The following is a 13536-nucleotide window of genomic DNA, read 5'->3' as shown; positions in this document are numbered from 1 at the left end:
TGATGCATCGAAATCAGAATTCCTTTTACGTGGAAGTAAGCCGCTTACGTGCCATTATCTAGCGAAGCCAAGCGTTAATTATTAATACGTTCGCACTTATTCTCTGCCGTGCGGAGGGGTGATTAGATACACATTCTGCTGCAAACATAACTTTTACCACGTTAATTCAGTTGCTCACCGTCAGGGATGATTCTGTCGCTGTCGCATTCTCAAATGATGTCTGATCAAGGGGAGCTATCGTGTTTGTGCAATCTAGCTGCTACCCCGGTCTACACGTATAGTTTCTCAGTCTCCACCAGGAAGAAAAAAAACGTATACTTTCGTTTGCTAATTATCTCTTTATTTGCTCCTTCACAGTCCTGTCTTACTGCATGACAAAATGGGTTTTAAGAACGCACGAGGACGGACATTGCTCAATTCACACATAACAAAGTTAGGCCGCGAAATACGGACGCGGCGGAATTTGGCGGGTAACCGGTTGCTCTGCAGTCACGGAAGTAAGCATCAACTCGAAAATAACACATATTCGATAGAAAAAGAAGAAAAGAGGAAGGAGAACGCCTCTGGGCTACCAGGCAGCTCAGCTAAGATTTCATCAGCATGCATGAGTACTCTGTACCTAACTACATACACCCTTTTACGCCTGAATGGCACTCCGACGTCCACACTGTAGACCAGCCTGTCATGACCCCGCAGCTAGCATTCACAAGAACGTCTACTCCCTTTTCCCACCTGCCCAGAGAGAGAAGGCGTTTTCGATTATATAGTTGACTGCGCCGACGCCGGAGGTGGTTATCCAGGAGAATGTCACCAGTACATCTACAGCTGCAGCAACTAGAACGAAAGCTACATGCAGCGCGTTCGTTGGAGAAAGAACTTGTGATCAAGTCTTGAAAAAAGAAAAAGGGGCAATATAAGTGGAGGCAAGAACGATGCATTAAAGAAGCAAAGCATCGGCCCTACCGCACAAACTTAAAAAGCTCTATTCCACAGGCATTGATGAATCATCGACTCTTCCCCGTTGACTTTCCGTCGGCAGTTCATGCACGCTGTCGGCTTGCTCTGTCGTATCTACCGTCCCCCTGCGCCCCCCTGCTGGTTCTACCTGTGCTTGTTCGGCGGCGCACATGCGCTCAATCTTCAAAGGGCCACTGTTGTTGTCCCGGTGACGCAATGTGCACCCCAGGTGGCGTCAAAATGAGGTGCGGGGATCGCCTGGAAAACCGCGGCGGTAAGTAGGTGGGGGGGGGGGGGGGGGGTAGAAGCAGGCTGGCGGGTTGCGTACTTCTCTCAGGCTGCCGCTATATTGCACGGAGCATCGTCCGTGCAGGTGGCCCATAAAAAGGACAGAGCCCTTTGCTGTTTTTTCTGTGCATGTGTGCGCGCCGGGACTTCTCCCCACTTCCTTCAGCGCGTCCGCAAGCTGCGGCCGGTTCGAGGAGTCTTGCACGTGCAGATTACACGCGGTGGTATGACGGGGAGCCGGGTGGCCTGCTACTCTCGCGGCCAGCTCTACCGTTAGCTTTCTTTGATACGCTTTTTTTCCTGCTTGATAGTGTTCGGTGCTTTCTTTACTCTCTACTTCCCTTCCGTTTACGTTAACCGACCATATGCGAGACTCATCGTGGGAAAAAACGGGGCGAAAGCGGTCGTTGAGTAAGCTAGACAGATTGTGGGCCCAGCTTGTTCGGGCTGGTAGTGGATGCTGTGTGGTGCTTTGGGCCACTAATTGTGGGCTACTTTCGCCATTAATTGACATTTGATGCAGTGATACGGCTACATACTGCAGGTTTCTCCGCATGAGGAAAATTTGTATTCATTACATTTCCGGTACTTTTTTACTCGTTAAGCAATCAGAAGACTGCTTATATAGCGCCTCACATGGTCTCTATGAAAAAGGAATTTTGATCCTCACATAGATTACCAAACCATACCATGCTATACTGCACCATACCATCCATGCTGTGGCATTCTATACGGCATGTAATATACGTACCATACCTTGCCTTACAATACCATAGTAATCATATATCATACCATAGCATATCATGCCACACCACAGCATACAATACAATGCAAGACAATAGCACAGTCGATCCCAGATATATCGAGTTATTGCTTATATCGAACTCTGGAAATATCTTCTTGAAAATCCCATGTAGGAATGATGCTCGCCTTTATCAAAATCCTGATCAACGGAACATTCGATAAATGAAACCGCGTGTTGATTTCCAGATAGTGCATCTGGTAATGGTGATCCACGATAAATTTTCGCGCGTGGAGTAAGGCTGGCTGCGCAGCCTTGACCGCTTGCCGACAGCGTTAAAGCTCTAAAACTGCGAGCCCGATTGAAAATAGCTTTCGGTCTGACATGCTTGCGACACTGCTCCCATACGGAGAAGCCGAAGTTTGATGCATGGTGGTGCAGCGAAGCCAGCCTTGCGGACCGAAAGATTGCGGTGGCTCACGCGTGGCCTGCTTTGTGGCTCAATGAGGAAAATAAATATTTTGTACCGTAATTGAGTTGCGTTTATAGTGTACCAGCATCAGAATTATACCTCTTGTGATCAGCAATGGATTTTCCAGAAACACTAAGTGCACGAGCTTGATGCGCAACACCAACCACAAAGACTCTCGTGCCACGCGGCGCAAGACGCGAGCCCTGGCACCCCCATCTGTCCATATAAATGTCCTTATAAGCGACATGCAGAGGAGCGCCCCTCTTTCCAACGCCTGGTGGGAAGTGACGCTTGACGCGCGGATGCGCGCGCGTGCACCACGCAAGAAATCGCACCCGTGGCGTACGCGTCGGCTGTCAACATGCGGCTGGACGCGTATCGCAGCAGGAAGCGTGCAGCTCGTGGGTACACCGTATGCAAACTTCTGGATTAGAGAATCTCATCTATTGACGTAATTTATTTATCGAATTGTCGATATATCGAACTATTTCGAAATCCCCTGGAGTTCCATGTGTGGGACCGACAGTATGCCCCCCCCCCCCCCATACCATACCACACCACACCATACCATACCATACCATACCATACCATACCATACCATACCATACCATACCATACCATACCATACCATACCATACCATACCATACCATACCATACCATACCATACCATACCATACCAAAAAAGAAAGACAATATGACACCATATTGCACCATAGTGCACCAAGTGCACTCCACGGTGGCAATGAAATGGGATTGCTTTAGTTGTGCACCCTGCTCTAAGCAGTGTTGAATTATGCTCAACCCAGTGCTAGCGACATTTAGTTCCACTTCCTGAGAGGGTCGCCAAATAGTCCCCCCCCCCCCCCCCTCTTGCTATTGCTTCTGATAGTGTTACTGCAATTACAGCTTTTATCACTACTAATATTCGTGCTACTTCTGCTACCACTGCTACACCAACATTATACAACAGCAACTTCTACAATAACGATGTCGCGAACTCAAATATGACACTTCAAAGATTATCACGGTGAAATAACCACAAGGACCGTAAGAGACGCTATCTGTGCATGAGAAAGTAAATAAATCGTTATAAAGCGATATAAAATTCCTTCCTTTTTATCTGAAAGAACCGCTACTGAAAATAGCAAGAGTAATACATATTTCAGTTCCAAGGGCCGGCCTTTCGCCTGCCGAAAATAGGCCTCTCCGGCAAGTTAGCGAGGCACACTTTCTTGGCGAACACACTGCCTTCCAACGAGCCTGGGAACAAAATATTTAGGAACAAATTAGGTGCGTCGTCTTCACCTCCCCTTCTTCGCCGGTCCGGAACTGGAGCTCGATGCACCGTGCGCCACGCCGGGGAAGGAGAATGGTTGGAATGGAGGACTCCGGAAATTTCGACCACCTCGGGTTCTTTAACTTGCACTGACATCGCACAGCACACGGACGCCTTGCTTTTCGCCTCCATCGAAAAGCGGCCGCCGAGGCCGGGATTCAATCCCATGTCCTTGGGGACAGTAGTCTAGCGCCGTAACCACTGCGCCACCCCGGCGGGGTGGAAGGGGAATGAGAGACTACTCAGAGAGAGAGAGAGAGAGAGAGAGAGGTTTTAGTTGCCGAGCAAGCTTGAATCTGTGAACACCGGCTCCTGCTGCAGCACCGACACAGGTGCATGCCAGACAGCTCGGTGTCGTCCTCCTCTCACTTGGAGAGGAGAGAAGGGAATTCGTTCGCCGCAGCTACCCAGGACGGTGGAAAGGAAGGAAGGATACGAATACAAAAAAAAAAAAAAAAGAAAATTGTATTCAGAAGCTCTCGAAAAGGATTCCATTAGTGATGTAAACATTTTCTTTTTCTATAGGTTAGTGCATGACGATATTATGGTCTTCCCATTCCGTTCAAGTGCAGCATGGCTCTGGCTTTTTCCAAAATTCTGAAACAAACGGTCTAGTAAGTTTTTGAAATCAAATCTTTATTTCCACCATGCACATTACACAGATGGAGCACGACGGAAAAAAAGCTGCCAATAGGCGGCTTGACGAGTCCGCAGCCCTACTCAATGAGTGGCGTTCGGGCAACAGCGATGAAATACAGTCAAGCAAATGAAAAACACTTGATCCGTGCAGAACAAAAGTAAAACAGGGCAGCCCGAAAAACGAAATCCCAGGTAAGCAAAATCAGTTTTCATCCTCTGTCAACATAGATCGAAGCTTCGCAATGGCGCAGATAAATAAATCAAAGTTAGTAGACAGATAATGGTTGAACAGTGATGGTAAAGAATAACATAAGCTCTCAATGCCAGAGCTCAAATGGGGTACAACGACTTTCCAATATTCTCCGTGTCTGGTAGCCTAATACTGCTCATTCTTTTCAAAATGCGCCAGAGTATCAAGGTTATGTATATTATACCTGACTTCATATTTGAACCTAGTACTCAAACGATAGTGGTATAGATTGTGAGCCGTACTAAAATGAGCTCTATGAAAAAATCTGCAGTTGTTGAATTGTAACCAGTGTTGTACATACGGCGTAGGTATCGTTTCTAAATAACGCAAACTTTTTGTAGGTTGGAGGATGTGGTCGTACCCCAGACATATTAGCAATAGTTAACATGTGAGCAAAAAACGAATTATAGACCAATAATTTATGTTTTGCATAAAGAATGTATCTGAGACCACCGATTATTCCTGTTATTCGAGCTAGATTTGTCACTAGTACGTTCACATCCGGTTCCCAGGACATGTGTGCAGTAAATGTAACACCAAGGCATTTGAAAGGGTTAACTATGTGAACAGGACGAGAGTTAAAAACAATATCGGCATGAGGAAGGAGTGGCTTATTCTTTGCCCGAAAGGTAACCACTTTTGTTTTATTTTCGTTAACCTCCATAGAATTATATGAGGACCATTGTTCTAGCTGAACTATTGTGTCATTACAATTAGAGATAAGGTGATTGATGTTATTACCAGAGAAAAATATGCTAGTGTCGTTTGCGTATATGATAAATTTGGCAACCTGGTTGATATTGACAATGTCATTTATATAAAGGTTAAATTCGTCTATTCCCAATTGTGTCGCCGCCAGTTTCGTTGCGCTTGCATCAATGGGCCTGAACATCCTGAAGTGCTACAAAAAAAAGGAAAAAAGAAAATAATCCTGCTTATGATACTATTTGTGGCCATCAACAAGGCCAAGAAAACTTAGATTTTCTCAACAATAAGGCTGCTCCATACGCTACACATACATAACTTTTTTTCAAATACCCCCTGAAATGCTGCCCAGGGAGATTGATTTTATCCCTCTGGTTGACAATATAGTGACGCCTTAAAAACGCCCCTTCTGATCCCGAAAACACTGCCACTGTTTTAAGAAGACGGTCGTACTTTCTCCGACCAAATCCGGGGCGCAGCCATCTTATTCAACTTGAGGTGGGCTTTCTCCTCGATAAGTGCAAGCCAGCAAAGAACACGTGCTGCACTGGGCGCGCACTGCCGCGATATGAATGTGGAACCGCAGACGGCGCGCGCTGCGCTGGCACTGGCAGAACATATATTACCAAGTGCTGCACTCCGCAAAAAGGGCCCTACGGGGCTGGGACGATAGGTCAACGCCGCTTGCGGCGGGGGCTAGCCAGTCACCAAATTTTTATCTGTTGTAGGCCGTCATTGCACCCGCCACCACTTCGGTGATGGACGACGGCTGTTGTTGAGGCGCGCGTCTTCCTCTCCCTCTTCTTTTTCTTTCTTCTCTATTTTCTCTTCTGTCCGCACGACGCAGTGGATGTGGCTCAGCTACAGAGCCAGTAGCAGGCCCGCGCATTTTCTTTTCCTTCTTCCTACAGCCACAGCAACTGCGCAAAAAGCGCAGCAAGTGCAGCCAATTCAAACACGCCTTCTTAAATCATTGTTTTTAATTGATGAATAGAGGGTAGAACGGAAACACAAACTGGTTGGGCGCCAACGTTCTGCTTCTGCTTGCCTGTCGCTGTCACGGAAGTGTCGCGAAATGTTGCTACTTTATGAATGAGCGCTTTTCGCATTCGCAGATATTTTCCACGTTGAAGTTGCCGTTTTAAACAAAGTTGTTCCGAAAGGCGTGTAACGATCTGATTCTCCTTCATTGTCCTGTATATAATACGTACATGAGTAAATTCACTTTGGAATCCATTTTGTGCCTTCTTTCCCCGCTGTATTGCTTTCCACCTGTCGCAACCGTTTGATGGCACGCGCTTGATTGTAGTTTGTGAACTGTTGTTTTTATTGATGTCTAAATAAAACTCAAGTAAAGTCAAAGACGCAAGAGAAAGATCGCGGAAAGGCAGCAGGTGAAAATAAAAACATAAAACAATTGAGCAGTTGCACGCTGATGAACATGAATATTCAATGTTAGTTAACTTCCGTTATGAAGAATATGCATGTATCTTCATTATAACCGAGGTCATAAGTTCGTTATATCCGTTGTCACGTGCATGCATCTTCGTTATAACTTTTAACCGAGATTAGGTATTCGTTATATCCTTTGTCACATGCATGCATCTTCTTTATAACTGATGTTTTCTGTTCAGTATACCTCCGAGGTCACTGGTCGGCCCAGGAATAATGCAAAAGCAACAAATGGACGAATTAGAGCTAATGCTCTAAAGATACCTAAATGCGCCGGGCGGAGGTGGCGGGGAAGTCTTTAAGTAGAAGGTAACATGGCAGGCCTACTGTTCGCTTGCCTCTCGCAGAAACGTCGTGTTCAAAAAGGATTCTCGCGTTCTTGACTGTCAGCCTTGCCTTATATAGTCGTTTCATGTGTAACAAAACGAAAAAACCATTCTCGGGGAGAGGGAGCCACCATCCCAGAAACCAGGATTGAAGCTGTTTTTTTTTTTGTATTTACTTCAGTCCTGCTATGTCATGCATGTTTCCCTGCGCTTTAGTATCCGCGCACTTCCCATAAAAGAGGACATCAACATGGGTTCTTGTTTCGAGCGAAAAGATAGCCAGATCGTAATCGCTAGGAACGCTTTTGGCAAGCATCAATCCACGCTTAAGCGGCGCGTATGTAGGTCAGCGATCATTGCACTTACTTTGCCCCTCATATATGGTCGCTCATTTGAGTAATGTATGCGCGCTTATATTTAGGAAGACGACCACCGTTTGAAAATAAAAATAAAACCAACAAGAGGGGGAAAACGAAACGAAGGCCGAAAAACAACGCACGCAGAAGTCGAACACGGATGTTTCTTGGTTGCACCACTTACTCACTCTCTGATTACCCGAGCTAGTTTGTGGAGCTTCGAACCGAGACGATCCTTAATTTAGTGAGAGGGCACATGCACGTGGCGCATCGAGAACGTTTTGAAGTGAACTTAAGCGAGCTCTCCCTCACTGGGTCCGTCCCCCTTGTACCGCAAGCAGTGGCAGAGCAACGGTCCTCCGACTCCAGCGGCAATTACCGGATCTATTAGCGGGGTAACCAGGCCGTTCCTTCCCCCCTACTACCTCCAGAAAAGAAACGTGCAGTTTTCTACCTCTAGAAGCAACTGCAGTAAAAAGAAAAACGCATCTCGGTCATGAGGGGGCGTGTCTGTTCTGTGGTCTTCTTCAATGTTTCATTTTTTTCTTGTTTCGTTTGCAGTCGGTCCCCCACTTTGCGGCGAGCTTGCCGTGGGGGCCATATGCGCACCTGTGGCTATTCCAGAACGAACTGCGAGACGCAGGCTCCATTAGCTTTGGCAGCAGGAACTGATCACCGCATTCGACTTCCATGTGCAAAGCTGTACAGGTCGGTTGAACACCTGCGTGTTCTATGTAGGGGGCGGGCACTACAAGCGCATGCATGCGGATGTTATGAGCGCCGGAGTGCTCGGACGTTATCGCTTAGTTTCCTTTGTTATGCTATGTATCCTGGCGTTGCTCGATCAGTTCCGCTTCCAGAAAGGAGTGCCTAATTAAAACCTCCCACGATTGTTAATTCGAAAAATCAAAGCTAAAAAAGAAAGGCACCTGAAGCTATTTCGATATCGCCCCACCAATAGGGTGCAGTAGTCGGGGCGCTCGACCAGCGGAGAGCCGTTATCGGTGCCGTCCGCGGCGGCATTCCAATGAGGGCGAATACAAGGCGTCCGCCCGTCTACTAAAGAAGCCTAGGTAGTAAAAAATTTGTACGTTTTCCACTACAGCGTCCAATGAAACCAATGCAAACCACTTGGTTTTTTGTTGGTCTGCTTTTGTCCATCCGTTTGCAGGTGTCATAAACTTTGGGTCGCGTATACTTGACTCTCCTGCTACCAGCTACGGTCTTCTAGATCGAGAAATTAGCATTACTTTATGAAAGTTAGAAACACTGTTCTTCTTTTCTTGGTGCTCGGTGGAAATGTAACCTTCCCTGCTGATATCGGTATTGAAGGAATTTCTTAGAAATGCTTGGGGCATAGGTGGCGTTTTTTAGAGTAGTAGTGTTTCACAACACAGTATTTACAGGCGGAAAACCTACAACTAATTAGGAAAGTGCCTGTAATTCCTTTAAGAGCGCGGAAGATTCTGGACTATGCTCATATTTATTTTGTTTTCAGTTGTTTTGTATTTACGTGCGTACGACTCGGTCATAATGGGGGTGGTATCGGCCTACTGCCGGGCATCACACCAACCACAAAGATAACATGATTAGGCGGCTCTAATCATAGAATCGCTACAGCTGATTGAGCGTAGAATATATAGAGCCACGGAATGAAAATATAAAAAAAAGCTGGCCCTGGTATCTTCCAAGGGGAAGATGAATCAACGCCTATAGGAAGTAAATTATACTTTTACCAGATATTTTAGCTTGTAAGAACTACACGAACGAAGCAACGCGAACAGAAAAAAAATATTACTCTACTACATCGCCTTTCCAGGGGCCAAATCATGAGCAGTAAATAAATAACGATCTTCTTCGGGGACTTCAAACAGCGGAAATAGCTCTGGCCCAGCGACGTTCGACCATGCTTCTACTCTTGTTTTGTTGCCAGCGTCTTACTCTTGTAATGACACGTGCTGTAATAATGAAGGAGGGATATAGCTGCATGGGACAGAATTTGGCGGGAATACGAATGAATGTGTGTGTCTTGTCAGGAGAGAAGTTGTTTTGTTTACTCGGTGTACTTAGTTTTCGCATAAATGAAAACTAGAAAGTAATTTAGAAGTAATTGAATTACTCAACAAAAGAAATCGTAATGCCATTTCATTCCCTTTTCGTAACAATAATTAGTAATGTAATTTAATTAGATTTCCGCGATTATCAGCAAATTAATTAGTAATGTCATTAAATTCTTTTTCTAAAGTAATTTTGCCATGTATGGCGCCGCAGACCTATTAGCCTAGATGCTTACAGGCTTACCGGACGACTGGTATCTCCTATATGCCACTCTAGCTTGCACTGGAGGTGTCTGGTCACAGCCGGTCTCGCCTCGAGACCGGCCATGGTCTAGTTAACTGACATACGTCTACACTATTGCATTTGCACTATGCCAAACTAACTGATTACTTTCCTTCATTTGTGCTGATGCTTTCCGCAACGTGTGGCTGTCACTGGCTGACCCCTGAAACCAGTTACAGTACTGATGAAATAATCGCAATTGAGACTCGTTTTCTGCAACGCGCCTTCAAGACTGCTCGCTGTTCACGTGGCGTAGATGAACATGGATGCCCTCGACTATTGCATACCACACCGCGCTGCGCCTTCCACATCGGCGAAAGTCTCCGACAGTGCTATCGCATGCAAAATAAGCGTTCTTGCCGAGTTCACACCGAATACACGGTGGCCCGTCACGCCCGACTTGTCGTCGGTCACTGGCTTCTAAAGCGAGCGCCGTCTCCGGGCGTGGCTGGAGTTCGTGAGCGCTGACCCAGAACCGACCAGGGGGCGTTTACCGCGCGTAAGACACCACCAGGACAGTTGCAGTCAGTTTCTGTGAAACAGCGTTGTGCTGTGTGCGTAGAAACTGCGTCCCCAACCCTGAGTCGCAATAAGTGCTTGGACATGAATGAAGTAAATTGTAACATCGTCCAATGCGGCTTTGTGGACGCACGTGCGGCTTAACAAATGTTAATACGAGCTAGATGTTGTGCATGCAGTTACTGTTTCTAAGACGCCAGCCGGATCGCTCTACATACGCTGCACGTTTTTAACGCGAACTGAGAAACGCCTTGCTCCCACGGGCACTCACTCGGCGCCGCGGGGATCTTGGCGGCGGGGTGCCAAGGTACGAGCCAGCGGCGAAGACAAATACGTACGACCCAGCGTGTCAACAAAGTAGACAGGGCCTTGCATGCTCGTCTTACCATGCAGCCTGTGGCGTTTACGCGGAAAGACGGAAAGCCGTGTCTTGAGGTCAAACACTGCAGTTTTACGACGCGAAAGGAGAACTAGGAACGGAATCAGAAGAGGGAGAACTAGCCCTCTGCTCACTTGCCCCAGGGATCCTTCGTGCGCCTTTTTCTGAAAAGAAGGCGCGCACATGAAGGCTTTCTAACGTGCCATTATTGGCGGCTCATGGTTTGTACACGCTTTTTGTGGAAGCTATGTCCCATACTGTTGAAGAACGTGGAGTCCACTTGTCGTTTCTGCAAAGATTAGATTTGAAGTCAGGCTGTAAAGTTAGCGGGGAGTCGGTTCGCTTGAGGTTTACTGAGTGCACCGGAGACGGGGGAACCTCAGGGGCCAAAGGTCCAGAGAAGGAGTACACTCGTAGCCAGCTCGTAAAATGAACTGAGACACGCTTGCTCGATTGTAGGCTTTTTTTTTTTTTTTTTTTTTTTTTTTTGCACCGTAAATTACACTTTGCGACACAATAAAAGATTCCCGCGTGAGCAACGCCTTTTATTTTTATTTTTGGTTAAGCTGATTTTACTTCTAACAAAATAGGTAAATAAGCAAATGTAATAGACCAAGGCGAAATGCACTAGCGTCAGTTTGAAGTCTCTGAATTTCCCAACAGCAAAGATAGCGGGGAAACCAAAGGGAGACATTGCAGATAGATGCTTTGAACATTGCGCACACATAACTCTAAATATGCACAATGCTGAGAGGACTGCAAGAACAAACTGTGGTGCAGTGAAATTCTTCTGAGCTGGAACTTTCCCGTTGTTCTCTCTGATCGATGTCAAAAAAAAAAAAAAAAAGTCGGGTCAACGTCACCAGTTTTAACAGCCTGCTCTCTCAGCGTTGTATAGTCGTCAAGTGCTATTCACTTCAGGAAGGGCCAACTTTGAGCGCGATGAGGCGTAAGGACCCGCTCTGCAGAAAATCCGTCGTCGGTTTTGTCCGTATTGGCATTGAGGGGCAAGAAATCGTGAGCATGTATGTGCATGGTAGGGGGTAGTTGGCAGGTGATAGGACAGGGCGCTGATTGGTCGTCGGGTTGTGTGACGTCACAAGACCACGTGACATGGCCGAGTTGGAAGGAGCGGCCAACTCTGGAACATCCCGTGAGCTGGGATGGTGAGATGGAAATAGAAAACATCGAATACGGTCGAAAACTAGTCGTCTTACCGGATTTCTACCTTAGATTATTACAGATTACCTAACTTTACACGCCTAATCTTGAAACATTCAAAGGTGCACCACTTAGTGAGCTATATCATACTCGTGCGGTTGTTGAGACTCTGTGTCAGCTATACATTCCTTCTGCGTCTGTGTTACATATGTTCATTCACTCTCTTCGGAAACACTTCTGGAGTGCCATTGAAAGGAGTGTACTTTTTTTTTTTTTTAATCCCTAAGGGCTCATCCGAGCGCGAAGTTCGAGAATGTGGCCTTCGAAACACTGTTCAATCTCTTCCACAAAATTACATACTAAACTGATATAACGCTTAGCCGTGATGTATTTCAATCGTCATTCCTTTGCAGAAAACATTTTTGTGCTGGTGGGCGTGAGGTGTGTTCACTGACGGGGCCGAAGTTGCAGTGATTACGAAGAAGTATAGTGTTCTCAGATTTCATCCGTGCCAACTTATCAAAGGCCGTGTATATGCATAACGCGTCTTACATCTGCCGAAAAATTGAAAGTGATAGCAATGGTGTTTAGGTTTTCTCGATTGAAGTGAATGCTTCTTTATCACTTTTCTTTGGTCACTGCCTTTTCCCACATATGCTTGTTTGCACGGCGCACAGTTCTGCTCGTGCACTAACCTCGCCACTCGGTGCAACGACGCCTGGCTCTGGTTCCCCACAATCGACCTCGACCGGTCGCGGTCTTCGAGAGATGTAAAGAAAAGTAGGCCCCGCCGGTGTGGCGCAGTGGTTACGGCGCTCGACCACTGTTCCCAAGGACGCGGGATCAAATCCCAGCCTCAGAAAGCAAGGCGCCCGTGTGCTGTGCGATGTCAGTGCACGTTAAAGAACCCCAGGTGGTCGAAATCTCCGGAGTCCTCCACTACGGCGTCTCTCATAGCCTGAGTTGCTTTGGGACGTTAAACCCCACAAACCAACCAACCAACTAAAAGTAGGCGGCATTCGTCTTTTTCTCATTCTGTGTCTCTTCGAATAACTACTTTTTCGCGCGTGGCTTGCAGTTTGTTCATCTACGTCACAAACTTTGCAGTGGCAGTGTGAAGCACCCTGTTTTGAAAGGAACAGAGCGAAGCCTTTGTCCGGTAAACGTCCGCAACTCCTCTCCTTTGATTTTGCTTGCTTGCTATAGTTCCGTTTCTTAATTTTCTCACACATGTTTTGTTTACACAGATGTCGCTTTTTGAGTGATCACTGCCCTTCCCTTCGAACCGTCTTCCGGTGGTCTCCTGGAGCATACTTCGACGTAACACCTCCCCCCCCCCCCCCCCCTTCGCTGCCTCCTCACCTCCGGAAGGTATTCGTTTCCGGCATGGCACAAAAATGCGTCCTTGTCCTTTTCACTTTTAAAAAGTTCTGGGAACAAGCTGATATGAGGCAGCGGGTGTTTGCGGGAGTCATACTAGCGTGAAATTGCTACAGGAGGTGGACGATGATATGTACGCATCTTTTCGGCAGCTGCTTGGGTTGCTTTCAAGACAATGGCGTTTCTTTGTGAAAAGGTTGGAGAAGTCTGTTTTTACAACGCAGGCTAAATGC

This window comes from Amblyomma maculatum, chromosome 9, assembly GCF_055883805.1.
Source record: "Amblyomma maculatum isolate TAMU_Amacu chromosome 9, ASM5588380v1, whole genome shotgun sequence".
NCBI lineage: Eukaryota > Metazoa > Arthropoda > Arachnida > Ixodida > Ixodidae > Amblyomma > Amblyomma maculatum.
This window is presented reverse-complemented; position numbering follows the sequence as displayed.